The sequence below is a fragment of the Pyxicephalus adspersus genome, chromosome 3 (assembly GCF_032062135.1).
Source record: "Pyxicephalus adspersus chromosome 3, UCB_Pads_2.0, whole genome shotgun sequence".
Taxonomy (NCBI): domain Eukaryota; kingdom Metazoa; phylum Chordata; class Amphibia; order Anura; family Pyxicephalidae; genus Pyxicephalus; species Pyxicephalus adspersus.
In genome coordinates, this window is record NC_092860.1 from 82,388,873 (window position 1) to 82,405,571 (window position 16,699).

Sequence of the window (16,699 nt, forward strand, 5' to 3'; positions counted from 1 at the left end):
CCTATCTTTACAATCATAGCTGTCTTCTACTGAAAAGAATAAAGCTCTTACCTTTCTGTTCATAGTGGAAGCAAAGCTAGAAAATAGGATTTCCTGACACTACAAAACTGCAGAAATATATCGCTATAAGTTGTTTCTTTTGGAGATAATGATTGTTGCATCTGGCTTTTAATAAGTAACAGGATAACAATAAACGCAGATGCTGACCACCAAACTGCTTTAATAACCATTTACAGAAATGAGAATATTTTCAGAGATTTGATGTAGGCGTTCTGATTATACTACTCAAATGGGTAATTTTCAGGCAGGGCTGGAAAGCAGCTGTATAGCTTAGGTGTTCCAAGACATGGTGGGAGAGATTTATACTTCCTCCACCATATTCGACTTAAATACTATGAAATAAGCCTCGGTTATCAAAACCATACAGTTACAGAGCAATGAAATGCAAAATCCTAGCTTTTTTCCAGTACTCAGGAAAAAAAAAAATGCAAAATGAATGTAAAAGAGCACATTTATTCAAACTAGTTATACTTTATCACTTTTAACTGCTCACATTTTATTTTCAGTCTTGGTATAGAATGATGGTAAAAGGGCTATGAAAACATATTTTTGACATCTTAAGTCAGTTGCAATGTTATCTGGATTAATGAATAATTTGAAGGGCTGTAATATAAATCCATAAAATGAATGTTTCTTCATTAAACCATAGGAAGCCTCTTAACATTGCTTTGTACATGAATATGTGGGAAAGGGTATTGCCTATCTATGTCTAATTACTTTCAAATAATTAAAAAAGTGATTGCTGACAGCATCTCAATAACAAGAATTTGGTAGAAGTTGATTTGTATATTCCAGACCATTCTACCTCTTTCACATATTCTGTAGTTACATTTAAATTATTGTAACTTTGTAAAAGTCCATACTCTAATTTTTCACATTAGTTTCCTTTATCTCTTTTTACCCATTGGTTAGATTTATGTATATTTTATCCTGGTCAGTTGCCAGAAAAAAAATGTTTGGCAAAGGCAAAAATATATAATTGAATTCCGACAGACTCTATAGGAACAAACTACTTTAAAAAGTTTAGGGTGGCAAAACTCCAGTGATTGTGGCTAGTATTTTAAGAGGTAAAGGTCAATATGTATACAAAGTGACAGTAAAAACAGCAACAGTCCAGTCACAGGTATTAACCTTCAGACCAGCATAAAAGCAAACAAACCAGCAAAAACACCTAACTAACCAAGAATATCTACAATAATGCTGACAATACAGTATATGCAATCAAGACATGGCAGACCTACAGAAACTGCAGACAGGGATGGACCAGGAACACTGGGTCAGAAGCCAGGAATTAATGAATAAAAGAACATTGGCCAGAAACACAGTACAGCAGGGTTCAGGGAAGCCAAGGTTCTGGCAAAGAAAATTGGATAGGGCACAGTCTTAAATACCCAGTTCAAAGATGTGTGCCTGACTAATTTTGCTCCAGACAACTACCACCACCTTCATCTGGAAGAGAGAAGTTCTCAATAGCCTATATACATCATGCCACCGGCAGGTGAAACAAAGCTTATGAAAATGTCCTAAGAGTGCAGAAGGTAAAAATACTTGCATCATTCCTGACATCCCTGTTTGAGATTGCTCACCCCTGAATGGGCTCTTTTAGTTTTTTTTAAGACGTGAACAATGTGAACCAGCCACATAAGAAAGGAAAAGATTTCTACTCGAAATTGCAGCAATGTACATATGCATAAGGAGAAATAAAAATGTTAACATACCCTCATTGTAAGGAGTACTTTTCTTGCATTTCCATAAATGTGATATAGAAGCATGTTTGAAGAAAAGTAGCTTTCTGTGTTAGATTTACTGTTAGGGGTTCTCAATTTTTTGTTGTAAATAAAAAGTCCACTTGTGGGCTGCATTAGTATTCCATCTGCAGATTTTAAAAGTACCAGATGCATATAAACTAGATTTTGTAGCCATATTCAGAGATAATAAAGATTGTGAAATTTATCATTGCTAAAAACATATATTTTAAAAGAGGATTTTTTGTACAGTGAAACAGAAAAGCCAGATTCCAATATGGTTTAAGGAAACAGTACAGCCACACATAGGAGATGGATTGATGTTATAAATATCAGTGTCGGTATTACAGATAGTACAATTTTATCCATCTAAAATCTCTGATGCAGTGTGATGAATGTTCTTACTGTTCATCATTAGTTTTGATGTTGTCATGTAGTCCCATTTCCTGAATACTTATCCCAAAATAAATATAAAAGCACATAAAACTAGGATGATGCAAAGTTTTTGCTGAGAATATTTGTACTTTATCTTCACACTACATATAGAAAAAGGCCATGCCGAAGGACTGATATGGAATCCAAATACTCTTATTGTACCAGTAAGTTAAGTTGTCCTATCATCAAGCCTTATAATTGTGAAAAATCTTCTAAACTCCCCTCATTGTAAGTCTCTAAAATGAACATGTATGTTTGACCTTCACAACCCATACCCTGATATAATAGTAGAAGATTAGAAGGACAGTCTTGTATACTTGACCTAAACATCACCTCCCTGTATATCTCCAAAAAAGCATCCCAAGCATAATGTTCATGGATAACACACAGCCAACAACTCTCCATCCGCTCTCCACCCAATTAGAGACCTGATTCTGAAGTAATATAGGTAGGTAGAAGCTTTCTAATGACAATAATTCTGTATACTTGACCCAACATCCCCTCCCTCTATCCTAAAGTAACATGAGTGTAAAGAAGCTTACTAGGAATGATGTTCATAAATACTAAATGGTCCAACAACTCTCCACCCCTTGTCCTTGCAATCACAGCCCATATATTGAAGTGACCAAGGTGTCCAGAAGCTTCCAAAGGAGAGGAGTGGGCTAACAAGGCAGACATTTCTCTATTTCCGACTTACATTTGACTTTGCAAATGAGGACTATTAATGAGGCTAATATATAGACAGTAATTAGGCAAAACATGATCTTCATAAATCAAGCCTGCTTTACAGTTTTTTCTCATACCATGTGGACATAAAATTTTTTAGTACAATTTAAAAAATTAGGCTTTAAGATTGTATTCCACTTGATATAGGAATACCAGCCTTGACTTGAAAAAAATTAGGAACTTCTTAAATATTTTAGAACGGCATTTATTTAATAAAGCATTTAAAAAAATAAATGTCTAGTAAGTAATCAGTAGTACTATTTTACCATTTAATATTGCTGTTGGTATAACAAATACTTGTTACTAACAATTTATTTTACCCGTAATTCATTCTTCTAATGATAATATAGTTTGTTTTTCCATAAATGGCTATATAACATATACATACCTTCCTACTCTGCTGGAATGAAAATATTTTTCAGATGAAAAGACAACTGTATACATGAATATGTCCTAATTTCATGCATATCCTATGTCAGCAACATATGGTCTACAAACATTCCTAATTATATTGCATCACAAAAAAATGACACCTGTTCAGCAAATAGGAAGCACTGAGATTTCATTATAAGCTTATATATTTCTTGTAAGGGGAATTATGTGTCTGAAATATGGTCTTAGTAAGTATGCTAGGAATGCTGCTGGATGCTTACAAACAGTTTTTGGCTCTGCTCCAGAATACAAATGTTCCTTTGGATTACAGAAAAAAAAAGAAAGACACTAGGTGCATAGAACAGCTAGACTATTTACTGTAAACTAAAAAGGTAAAAAGAGGGATGAAAGGCTGGCCACCCACCCATGGATACTCCCGTGGGTATAAACAATAAAAGGACAGTAGTAAGGAAGTTGCAACAGTCAGTCTTTCTGCAGCTCAGAGATTACAACCATTCTTTTTTTGGCTTTCAACCCATAAAATTCAAAACTGGGAATGTCTTTACGTTAGGCTTACTAAGTATGGTAAGCAATGAAACCAAAAAAACACAAATTCTTGATTTTACCTTTCATTGATCTGAGTAGAGTAATCTGAAGCATGTTGGATGCCCATTGCATATGGCTATTATTCTTTGCACTATGCAAATAATAACATCACCAACTAAACCTTTACATTTTACCCAACAAAATAAAATATCTCATTATATATGGAAAATATCACTATCCAATGAGGTGGTAATGAGCCAGTCAACATGCCAGAAAATGTTTTAGGACCTCCTTCCATTTTAAGTATTTAATTTGTGGGTAACATCCACATCAAGTTAATGTCTACCCTTGAGCTACATATTCTGATTGCTGAGACAAAGTTTTACTGGCAAAAATGGTTCTCCCCTTGTTACTTACCACATTTTCACAGAGAGAAATAGAACTTCTGGCGTCATATATATGTTTGAATAATTATTTAATAACTTCAAACTGATTACCGCCAGATATCAAGTTACACTATCTGTAATTAGATATAAAATCCACTTTCCTGCATCTAACTTCAAAATTTGTATTCAGTAACATTTGAAGGAGAACTTGAATCAGGATACCGGTAGTTAAATTGTACCAATAAACGCTCACAAGGTCAGGGTAATATGCTTCTGTTTTATTGGGTCATCCCATCAAGCATCCAGGCACTTGAAAGTGATTGCAATTTAGGGTATGGAAATATTTTCAACTTTTCAAACTAGCTGACTCATAGTTCATCTAGGTCAAACATAGTTCAACACCTCTTAGGTTACAAAGTGCCAGTCTGACCACATCCTCAAAAACAAAGAGGAGAGACAGCAGGGTTGGCTTTATGGATCCTAACCGAGACCAAGTACCATATCATCAAACTCTTATAATTGGCCTCTATTATCGAAGTGTTCAAAAATATTTTGGAAATGGACACTGATACATCCTGCCATTCTTGCATGCTCCACTCCACCTTCAAATCTGACTCAGATTGTTTCATATAGGAACGTTTCTTATCGTTTGAGAAGAGAGTGTTATATACTATTGAGATCCTGGATTCAGTTATAAAACTGCAGGTTTTTCAAATCCCGTACTCTGGTAGGGTGGTTTCAACCCTTTAAGTTTATTTTGAATAAAGTAATACCTTTTGAGGGGGCTCAAATACAATGAATGTGCCACATAACCAAAGTATATTATGAAACAACTTGAAAAAGTAAATAAATGGGACTTTTCAGGCATTACCAAAACATCAAAATGAACAATGAAACATCTTTATTATTGAATCAAGTATATATTGAATTGATATCAGTGATTAACATTAGTATCACTAGGCACATCATAGTATATAAATGAGAAACATTAACAGTCCCACACAGTTCATTTGTTTTTAATGTGTTTCACACCCACTACAGATCTGCTTCTTCTGGATTTATAATTAAAATTTGGGACCAGTTTGTAATAGGAGCCATATTTAAATGCATTCCTAAGAAATCTAAAAAGCACATTAATCAAATCTTTACTGCAAAATCATCAACACCATCCAGGTGACACAGTGCCCACCATGACAGTGAGGGAAGACAGAGCAAATATAAACTATAAAAGTGGTAAGCTACATTTTGATATTTTTGTTAATACCTGTAAGGTCCCATTTATTTACTTTTGCAAGTTGAAAAAGTTGATGCTGTAACCAATAGCAAATCGATTTGCATTTATCTAATATTAAAAATGAAAAATATGATATGTTCCTGCGGGTTACTGTATTTTTGCAGTATTCCATAAGGAGGATGTGTAAACAGACATGGTGTGTATCTAGTGTGTTTGGACAATTTAATACAAATGCTTTATTAAGTTTATTTCTTGCAGTATGTACACCTGTAAGCTACTTTTCATCAGTAACAGCTTTATCCATGATTTATTATGGTTATACAAAGATTTTCTCCACAACTTTTACAGATATGTTAATGGAATGTGCAAGTAAAAGAGCAAATCTTACTTAAACAACATTCCTAAGTTAAGTTCAGATGCAAGGTTATGTTGAAGAAGAGTAATAGGAAGTGATAACTGAGAATATACAGTATGTAGAGTTTATGCACATGGCTCAATACGTGATATAACCTGCATCTGGAATCCTATAGAATTTCTATACATTTATGTGCATATTTCAGGCTGTTATTGTTCCTTCTGTTTGCCTTAAATAGCAACATGAAATGTACATGATTGAGTATTTCATAATACAATTCAAATACATATTTATAGTGTATTAACTAAAGGAAGCGAAATTTTTTATCTTTTTTTTCAGGGGTCGGTACATCATACTAAATATTGCACAGCTAATAATTTGATGAAAAGATAATAAATGTTTAATTCAATTGATGGCCATGGGTTGTTGCTAATAATTGCTTTTTGCTCTCAGTTACCGAGCCTGTGCAACATTTTAAATTATTATGCATGTCTCCCATACTATTGAAAAAGGACATAGAGTATCCAGCCACCCCAGAACTCATGCTGGATAATGGTGATTCTAAACTCTCCTGTTTCACAGAGTACCATTGTTGGCTTGACACTGTATTGGGTGGCCTCACATAAAATGCATGAAGGGGTAGGAAGGAAAAAGTTACAGTAAAGACCAATTAGTAAAATGCATTATGGAATGGCCTGGGTTTCAGAAAGATCAGCAAGTGTCTGTAACAGGTGAAGGGTATTTTAATTTTTTTAATATTATTATCAAATGGATGTTCATCCTAAACAACTTTCAATCTCAAGGGTAAATAGGCAGTGGTCGCACTGCTGGATGAAAGTTTAGGAGAACTGCACGATGTATTAGGTAATTAACTAATTGGGGTTGGTTTACCAAAGGAGTTGTATCCATGCTTTCTCACTGAACAGTAACTCCTCTTGGTCTTTGCTCCACCTATTGCTTTCTATGATTGGCACTGTCCTGCCAATATGAATGCCATCTGTTCCAACTGCTCCTTTTTATGGGTTTGTTGTCTGCTTGTCTTGCTGACCTCCTTGGGCTTACTGACCTAGAACATAGATGAAGCTTAGGAGCTTTGTTATCATCATTACCATCATATGGTTTCAGAAGAGTATAAAGTTCTGAAGCACACTAGTTGACATAATAGGTAAGCATTCTTAGAAGAAGATGTGCAATGGTAGCCCTGGGATTTTTGTCTTGACATGTTAAAGCTTCTTTGTTAAATCAGGTAAAGCTTTTCTTTTTTTTTCTTATGTCTTACCTACAGTATATAACATTTCTTGAATGTGCCAAGTCATGTGCTAACCTTTTCACTGCATTCACATTTACTGCAGTGGGAAGTAGCCTGCAGTAGCTCTATGGGGAACCGTTGTGTTATTAACAGCTGGTGTACATATCTTTTTATGGTTATTTAATTTTCTGTGTGGAATGCTTAAATTCAGTAAAAAAAAGTTGCAGGAACGAAGCCTGTAATACCGCATCTGGAAATGTGCTTTAAACAAAAAGAAACCACTGCCACTGTAAATAATGTTCTCAAAAAGGTCATATTCCCAAACAATGCTTCCTTTTTATATTACATTGTTAGGCAGTATAAAATGTTCCTATTTCCAGAAAATGAATGCTTATTCTGAAAAATAAAAAAACCCACAAGCAATGGGAAAACATGCAGAACTTTTTGGACAGCACACATGAATTAGGAAAGAAGAAACGTCTCCTGGGATATGAGATTAACACACTTGCCAAGTTTTAAAAGGATATAGTAGTGTGTGGGAAAGATATCAGATGCTTAACATCTCCATCTTTGATAGATTTCTCAAGCTGGGGTGGGTAACCACTTCCTCAGGAGTGGAACAAACTGCTACTGGCTGCTGTTATGAAACACTGATAATTCTATACACTGATAAAAAGCCATGCTACAATAAAAACTCCTTCCAAACAACTTTTTATACAATTATACTTGTGTCCATATTTGCTTCTTTTCTATTTTAAAAAACAGTTGTCACATGGGAAAAAAGTGAGGTGCCATCCACAATTTGTCAACTGTCACAGGGACAGGAAGTGATGGACACCAGCTGTAAATAAAAAATATTCTTACTTCCTGTTGTGTCTTTTCCATTTTAATTTGCCAAAACTTTCAGGACAATGTGGAATCTTAATGACCATCACTTTTCTTTTGTAATTTAGTTGGTCTTAATGGACATTTATTATTAGCTTTGCAAAAGGATTTTTACTGTTAGAATTATTAAGCAAGCCAAATATGAGTTGGATTGGGGAGGAAGAATACATGATGCACCAACCATACACCCCTGACTATATGCACCTGTTACGTCTGGCTAATGAAAAGAGTAATCTCTATCAGAGATGCTACATGATCTCTCTATTCTAATATTTTATTATTGTACGTTTATTTTTTATATTGCTTTTTTATGGCCCCGCTTTTATAACCTTTGTTAAAATGAGACTTGATCTTTGAAAGGATTAGGGAGATAATAACTGTTCCCATATCTCTGGATTTATTTAGGTGACACATCTCTCTGTACTACATACATGCTAGTTATAGCTGACTGCTTGTTAGTGTTTGGCTAAAACATTCTTTCAGCCTATTACTGTACAGAAATAGCTTCCTGAAAATCTTTTACAATGGACATGAAAGTAGGATTTGCAGATGAATGAGTAGCTGGGTGTTACACATGTCTAGGGTTTTTCTTTTCAAAGTCATCATTATCTCACTACCGTATCAATTAGCTTTGCTGATATAAAAACGATGTTGCATTAGAATAGAGATTTAAAAAAAATCTTTAATGTTCTTCGCTCAGTGGCGGTAAATGTCATTTCCTCAGTAACTGCTCTATTTTAGACTGGAAAAGGATTGCTATTCTAACCTTTTTTATGACTGTATGACACATAGTTGGCAAGATTACAGAAAATTTCCAGTGACATTTTCCAGACGGAAGTTTGCAGAGATGGCAGACATAAATTTGAATCATTGGTCGTCATTATCAAATGGGAGGAGTTTCAAAGCATTTATGGTTGCTGAAAAGAAAATATACAATATGATTGGAAGATATGCAATTTTTTGTTTTACCTTCAACAATTATCGCCACTGGAAAATCAAATGCTAGTAGAAGGATATGTAATTAAAAACACACAGGCCATGTCTAAAAAAATATAAAACTTAAAGTTTAGGTAGCATACAGTATAGTTTAAACGCTTATTAAATACTGCTGCTTTTTACAGCGATTCAACTATTCCCAGAAATTATATGTAGCATTCCAATTACTGTGTAGGGCCACACTATTCCACATATAGGGCCTGATTTTTTAAAGCTCTACAAGACTGGAGAGGATACACTTTCATCTGTAAACCCGGGTGATCCAGCAATCCTGGAATGGATCTGGTACAGGATTAAAAACATTTGCTAACAAATTGAAAATTACTTTTAAGATATCTATTCCAGGTATAGCTGATCATCCAGCTTCACCAATGAAATTATATCTCCTCCAGTCATGGATAGCTGGAGTTGGGTATTCATAGGCTACCTAACATGGAAAGCAGGAACAGTTGAAAAGTAAAGTTTGCTGCAGTTTATGGAATGCTTGCTTGAACAGGGAAGAGACTAACCCTGTATTTAGGCATGAGTAAATTTGCCTGGACTGAATTTGCCAAGATTTCAGCAAATAATTTATGAAATTTGGCAAAATCCAACTTAGGGCTGAAGTATAAGATGGTAAATTTTGGCCATTTTACAGAATTAAGGCAAGATAATTTGCAATAAATGCATGGGAATTGGAAAAAAGAGAATTTTGGACCAGAAGGGGGGATGATGCTCCAAACGTAGAACATTTGTAAGCAGTGCCTTTTTTTGAAATACAACTTCAAGGACAAGTGAAACAAATTGTCTTTTGCTGAACTACAAAAATACCTTTCCTCATCTCCATATCACAGGGGGTATGATTGTAGAGTGGATAGACAGCTTTGGGTCTTGCTCTTTTTGAACAAACATAACAAAACAGTTTTAATGGTTTATTCAACAGACAAAAAGGAGCAAACAGGAGATTCTTGTTAAGGTTTAAATACAGTTTATCGACATATTTTTAAAGTAGTGAACTCAGAATTTACCTAACATTCACTGCAAGTGAATCTTCATGGTGCAAGTGTTTTAAATTACAGTTGGTGATTTATTACCAGTCAAAGTTTAAAAAAAGTTACCTTTAATTCTTCATAAATATGCCCCTGGGTGGTATAACATTGATGGGTATATCCTCGCTTAGTCTGGTAGTTTCTCACAGATGATCTTTAATATGAAATAAGTTTTTAGGTGAGTGCTGTATTTTACTTTATTCCCCTATATATATTTGATCTATTAAATCAGGTATGCAAGTCAACTTGCGGATTTGCAGCCGCCTGTATCTGACATACTTATGAAGATAGTAGTCTCACGGAACATGCCAACTGAATACAAAAATGTGTTATTTTATGCTTGTGACATATGTGCATACTGTAAAGTATAACTGTGAATAGAAGAATTACACAGCTGATCACCTGCTCCCACATTAGAGCACATAATACACATAGTGCTCAGCTGCTATAAGCAAAAGAATTTAATCTATGTATACACAATTTAGCAGCTGTTGTGTATAGTTGGATTATGCAAGGCACCAGATGTGCAATTGAAGGGCAGCTATCATGTAAAATATGTTTCCTTACTGTTACTTCTTATCATTACCTTTGTTCATTGATTTAAAATGTTTTCAGGTGCATACATTAAAAGGTATTTGTTGAAAGATCTGAATAAACTGAATATAAAGGAACCAGGTTGGTCATGGAGACATGGGATGTTTGGACCCAGTCATCAGCATTAAAAGTGTGTTAGGAAAAGTTACAGGTGAACTACCTTACGTCTATGCAAATAGGTTATTTAATGGGTGTTTTGGACCATTCCAAGACTGGTGGATTTGTCAAGTAGGAAAATACTACAAGTTGCAGATTTTTCCTGCCTAGACAGAAGTGTGCAGCCAGAACTGCTTATCAGTTGTGTTGTTTTTTGTAGCCATCAAAACAAAGTTATGCTATTATAAAACATGAGCACAACAACATCTCCCTAAAATCACATAGACCAATGGTATTCGGTGGTAGTTGTGTCACCCATAGATGGTTTCAAGCCCACCATTATTGTAGGTAATTTTATTGCACTATTAAAAAATTATTACTAGGAGAATAATGGCATCATTATTCATGCAGACATTATATATTATGTGTACAGTATATGTATCACTGCTAATAGCACTATTAGTGTTGAAAATCTATTGTGATGGCTTAAATAAAAACACATAGAATGTGTTCCCCCCTTAATTTTATAATTATTATTATTATTATTATTATTATTATTAATAATAATAATAAACAAGCATTAAATAGCGCCAACATATTACACAGCGCTGTGCATTAAATAGGGGTTGCAAATGACAGACAGTTACAGACAGTGATACAGGAGGAGGAGAAGACCCTGCATCGAACACTTGACACTTTAATATTGATTTCGTGAGTATAGTAACTTTGTAATTCTTTGTTGTGCACCAGGTTTCACCTCTCCAGTCACAACGGTTACCACATGCTATGACAGGTAAATTGTAATTGAACAAACATATATAAGAGATTACTTTTTCTGGGAAACAAACCATAAAATAAATATGTGTATCATTGATTTTGGATTCATTGGGTCTGATTTATTAAAGCTGATCAAGAACAAGAGTCAAACCCAGTTTTTAACCAGAGTTCTATAGAACCCTAAGGTTCCTCCAAAGGTTTCTAAAGGTTTGTTGAGCAATTAGCAATTTGTGCTACTTTGCAGTTCAAGTGACACCAATGATCTTTTTGGCTATCTCTAAGATTGAAATTCTTCCCACTGGCCAGCAATGTAAGAGGCATTCCTCCCACTGACCACCACACTAATGCACTATGAGCTGTGGATATAGTAATTATAGCAGGGGTTCCCTGGAGTCCTGAAAGTTATTGGAAGGGGGTCACAATGTTAAGCAGGCAAAGAAAAACATTTTAGGTCAGTTCTCTGCAGCATTTTACTGTCATCCCAGGCTGATATGCATACAAAAAGTGCTTACATATAACCCAGAAGAGAAGTGGCTCTGCAGGTAAAAGCAGTTTGAAGGTTGGCTGGGCAGGTGTGAGGATGAAACATGGGGACATTTGAACTACCTTTCAAATATTGCAGGGAAAGCTGATTCATTTTTTTAACAGATGTGAGTTTAGTTTCAAACAATATTAGAAAAGTGTTCCAAGTGATATTTTTGTTTAGGGACCTTGAGGATTCTACTCTGTACCAGCACCCTTGTATGTTCTCAGACCAATCAAAGACAACATAAACATTGTTCCGATAAGATAAAGATATCTGATTTACTGAAAGGTCAAATATTTCCCTTCAAAAGACCAGTAAGAGAAAAAAAACTTACAATGACAACTGCCATTTTTTTCTAAATCAAAATAGGAGGCCACTATAAACTGCCAGCCAAAAAACGCACAAAGATTTATGATTTAAATTTTAAACAATCAACAAAACTGCAGACGCTATGGCAGATGGAAAGAAATTGGAGAATGTTTAATTTTTCCAGTCCATTTTATGACTTAATTTACCATTGCCTAATCAACATGAGCATTAACTAGATGCTTAAAAATGACTTTTCATCTCAGACACAGAAATTCAAAACCCACATGAAAATTAATGAGATTGTATTGTTACCGAGGTTTTAAAATTTTAGGAAAATTATACTTTAAAACAGAAACTGGGGAACACTGTCTCCCAACCAATAGTGCTAAAAGTTAAAAAATATTTTTTTACTTTCCAAATGTGTTTAAAGGATTATTCACTGACTGTTTATGTTCCTGACATATTGATTATCCTTTCTGGTACTGCTAAGATTGACGGTGACAGAATATAATGGTACCTATTTAATGCAGACAGAGAGCTGAAGATGGTTAGTGGGTAGGCATCTGCATTTTCAGCAAGTCATTTCTCCAACCTTCCCTTATTTTTAAAGCTACAGACTCTGTCAGACTATTCGGCATTTATTGTATTCCTGACCGGTTCATATTCCTGACCTGTCATTTGTGCTTCAAAATTTGCACTGATCATAGTCAAAAAATATGTTAAACTTTTGTCTGCAGAGTATTTTAAATAAATCACGTCATTTTTTTAAACATAGCATGAAAAGGCCTACTTCATCCTATAACACCTTTAAAGTCCTGTACAACATTATATTGTGGGATCAAAGGATTTTACCACCTGTGTAAAAAAAGATTTTTACTATGATCCTCTTTTTTACATTTGGTTTAGTATTGCACATACCATGCTGATCATAAATGACATTAATCATTGGCAAACAGTTATTCACACCTGGCTGGTTTTATCTTTAAATGTGGACTGTTCTATATTGGGCTGTCAGTCTGCTAACACATTACTCAGCGCAATAAAGGTGATGAAGGTATAAAGCAGTCGTAGGAAAAATCACAAATAATAGAAATGAGCTGTCCTAAAAGGAATTTTAAAAACATGCCTTTCTTAAAATCTTACAGCTTTCCCATATATATCAAGCATTACTCTTCTGCAGACCTACCAATGCTAGCTGGTATTTTTTTGGCAAAAGGTGGAAACATGACACTAGATACTGGACAGAATGTCAGCTAAGGGTTCTATTCTAATCAAGCATTCCATTGTGGGAATCTTCTAGGTCTATGTGTTTCAATGGCAGTGACTGATTCCCACCAGCGAATGTCAGATTCCCTGTTTTATAAATAGAGCCCCAAGTGTAGGCATCCTCTGTTAAAAAATAAATCCTCATAGTGTATACACACCTGTGTTCTTTACTTTACATAAGTGCAAAACATCAATATAAATTATTTTATTTTTAAATAAAAATGGTGTTAGAATTTCACCTATTAGTACCCCCTTGCAGAAGAGTTTAGCTGGAAGAAGGAGAAGTGGTTGTGATGCGGTGATCATGTGCTAAGACCAGAATGAGAGTCATAAGTCTGTTGTGTCTCCTTTCACTGTCCAGTCAAAGCCTATAAGGGTTACTACTTCAGAGACAAAAATCATGTCTCCCATTGTGCAATACTGGCCTTTACTGTATAAAAAGCTGTGTAAATTTTAGAATGAAATGGGAAGAAATGTAAATAGTTGGACAGTTGAAATAGTTGTTTTATGTGCTTTTTATTTGTGTACTTAAGCTGTTTGCCCAGAGTTCAGCTTGAAGAATATATACTTGAACTGTTATTACGTTTGATAGATATAGTGGGTATGATCTAACAGAGAATTCCAAACTGTAGATGATAGACTATCATAGGTGAACCTGGGTGATCCAGCAAACGTCGAATGAATTTCTTAAAATCATTTGATATTTTTTGTCAATCGTTTTCAATACTACACTGAATCCATTCTAGGTTTGTTGGATCACACAGGTTTACCCATTGTAGTCTATCTTGAAAGCTTTTGAAAGTCTTGAAAGCTTTAATTAAACAGCCCCATTGTATGTATGTATATGTATATATATAATACACAATAAACTAGATATATATAAAATGTGTATAAAAAAATATATATAAAAAACACATAAACTGTAGATGTATACAAGGGGTTGCTGAGAAGTTCCTGGCTTTGCCCCCTTCCAGATGAAATATAAAAATGAGTGTGGGGCATATGACAGCCTAATATCTTAGTATATAACTGTGCAAATATCAGGTCTTTGTGATTCTTAAAACTGTTTTCTCTTTTAGTGAGAAGCTGTGATGGCAGAGGCACAAGCAAGTTTCATGTCGTTGGAGTTACGGGCCGTCATGAAGTTTTTGTTTTTCCAGGGAAAGTCAGCAAAGGACATTCACACTGAGATATCACAAACACTGGGGGGGGGGGGGGAGTGTCCTTCCTACAGCACTGTCAAAACCTGGATATCTCGTTTCAAGACTGGGCATTTCACCGTTGAAGATAAGCCCCGCAGTGGGCGCCCCCCAACCTCAACTGACCCGGCAATCTGCGATGCTGTTCATGAGCTGATTATTGAGGACAGCCGAATATCCACAAAAAAGATAGCCCAGATACTTGACATCTCACGGGAGCGTGTTGGGTTTGTTATCACCACTATCCTAGACATGCGCAAGCTTTCAGCGAAGTGGGTGCCGAAATGTTTGAACAGTGATCAGAAGGAAGGAACGAGTTGAAGCATCCAAAGCCGTTTTGGCCCACTTTAAAGCTGCACAGGACTTTTTGGCTAGGTTAGTGATTGAGGTTGAAACCTGGCTCCACATCTATGATCCTGAAACCAAGGAACAGTCAAAGGAATGGCGCCACAGCGGGTCCCCGCAGCCGAAAAAGTTCCAAACCCAGAAATTGGCCAAAAAATTCATGGCGTCCGTTTTCTGGGAAAAAGACGGTATTCTGTTGGTGGACTACCTACCTCAGGGCTGTCGTATCACCAGACAGTATTATGCTAACCTCCTGGACCAGGTGAAGGAGGCAATTAAAACAAACGCCATGGAAAGTTGACCAAAGGGATCCTTTTTTTGCAGGACAATGCACCTGCGCACACATCCAACGTTGTGGCTGCCTAATTGAACACCCTGGGTTTCCAATTGGTACACCATCCTCCCTACTCACCTGACCTGGCCCCTTCAGACTATTATCTCTTCCTGAATTTGAAGCACCTGGAGGGGCAACGTTTTAAAGGCCATTTCTGACGTTAAAGATGCTGCTAAGAGTTGGTTTGCGGCCCAACCAAAGGACTTTTATTTGAACGGTCTAGAAAAGCTGTAACTACGCTGTAACAAGTACATCAATCTCAGGGGGGGTATGTTGAATAAATGTGTTATTTCATACCTCTGGCTTTCTTCTTTCTGGGCTAAACCGGGAACTTCTCAGCACTCTCGTATAAATGTATATATAAAAAATATATATATACTATAAAATGTAGTAATTTAAATATATGTTGCTAGTTAGCACAAAATTTAATTTTGTGCTTTCTTATATTATATAATCTTCATCATGTTTTTAGAACTCTTTGATCATCAAATGTCTTTGAGACATATAATGCTTCTCATGTTCAGGTTTTCCTTTCATCTGTGGATAATTGCAGCTGACATTTGACCCAAGTTTTGCAACTTCTCTCCATTACATCATTCATGCAACTCAAATGAGAAAAAAATGTGTGTGTTTCTCAACACAGATTTGTAAACAGATTTACCAAACCAAGCTGCAAAAATGTCAGCATACTGCACATGTAGAATGCTGAAATGTATCTCGGTCATGTGTCTACCACACGTTTGTTAAGATATTGGATAAAAGACATAACCCTGAGCCCTCAGTTCTAAGGAGCTGTTTAACCGGTTAATCAGTCTTTTGTGACTGTCCCTTAACAGCTGTGTATCCAAAGTGTATAAAGTCCGCTGATTGCAAAGAAGATATATATGTCACGCATGTTGACAATGCTGTGGAAAACTGGATGTCTCACTGATAACAATGTATAAAGCCAAATAAAGATATATAATGCAGGTAACTTAGGAATTCAGCTTATTTTTTTTAATATTTATTTTATGAGTGGTATTGGTTGGTATGTGTTACTGCATACAAATACTGTCTGTAGACCCAGAATATTTTTCATACACATTTTGATGTTGAGATTGAGAAAAGGACAACACAAACACAAGAAATGTGTTATTTTCTAGCCATTACCCAGTGAGAACCGGCTAACAAAACATTATAACTACTTTTTATACATACTACTATGGGCATTTTTTTTGTTTACATTATTGAAATTCC

The 16,699-nt window shown here is 35.4% G+C and overlaps 1 protein-coding gene across 2 annotated transcripts in view; it reads left to right on the forward strand.

The window, feature by feature from the left end:
- Positions 1 to 16,699, forward strand: part of ARHGAP24 (Rho GTPase activating protein 24) — a 413,470-nt gene that overhangs the window by 210,760 nt on the left and 186,011 nt on the right. The window lies entirely within an intron of this gene.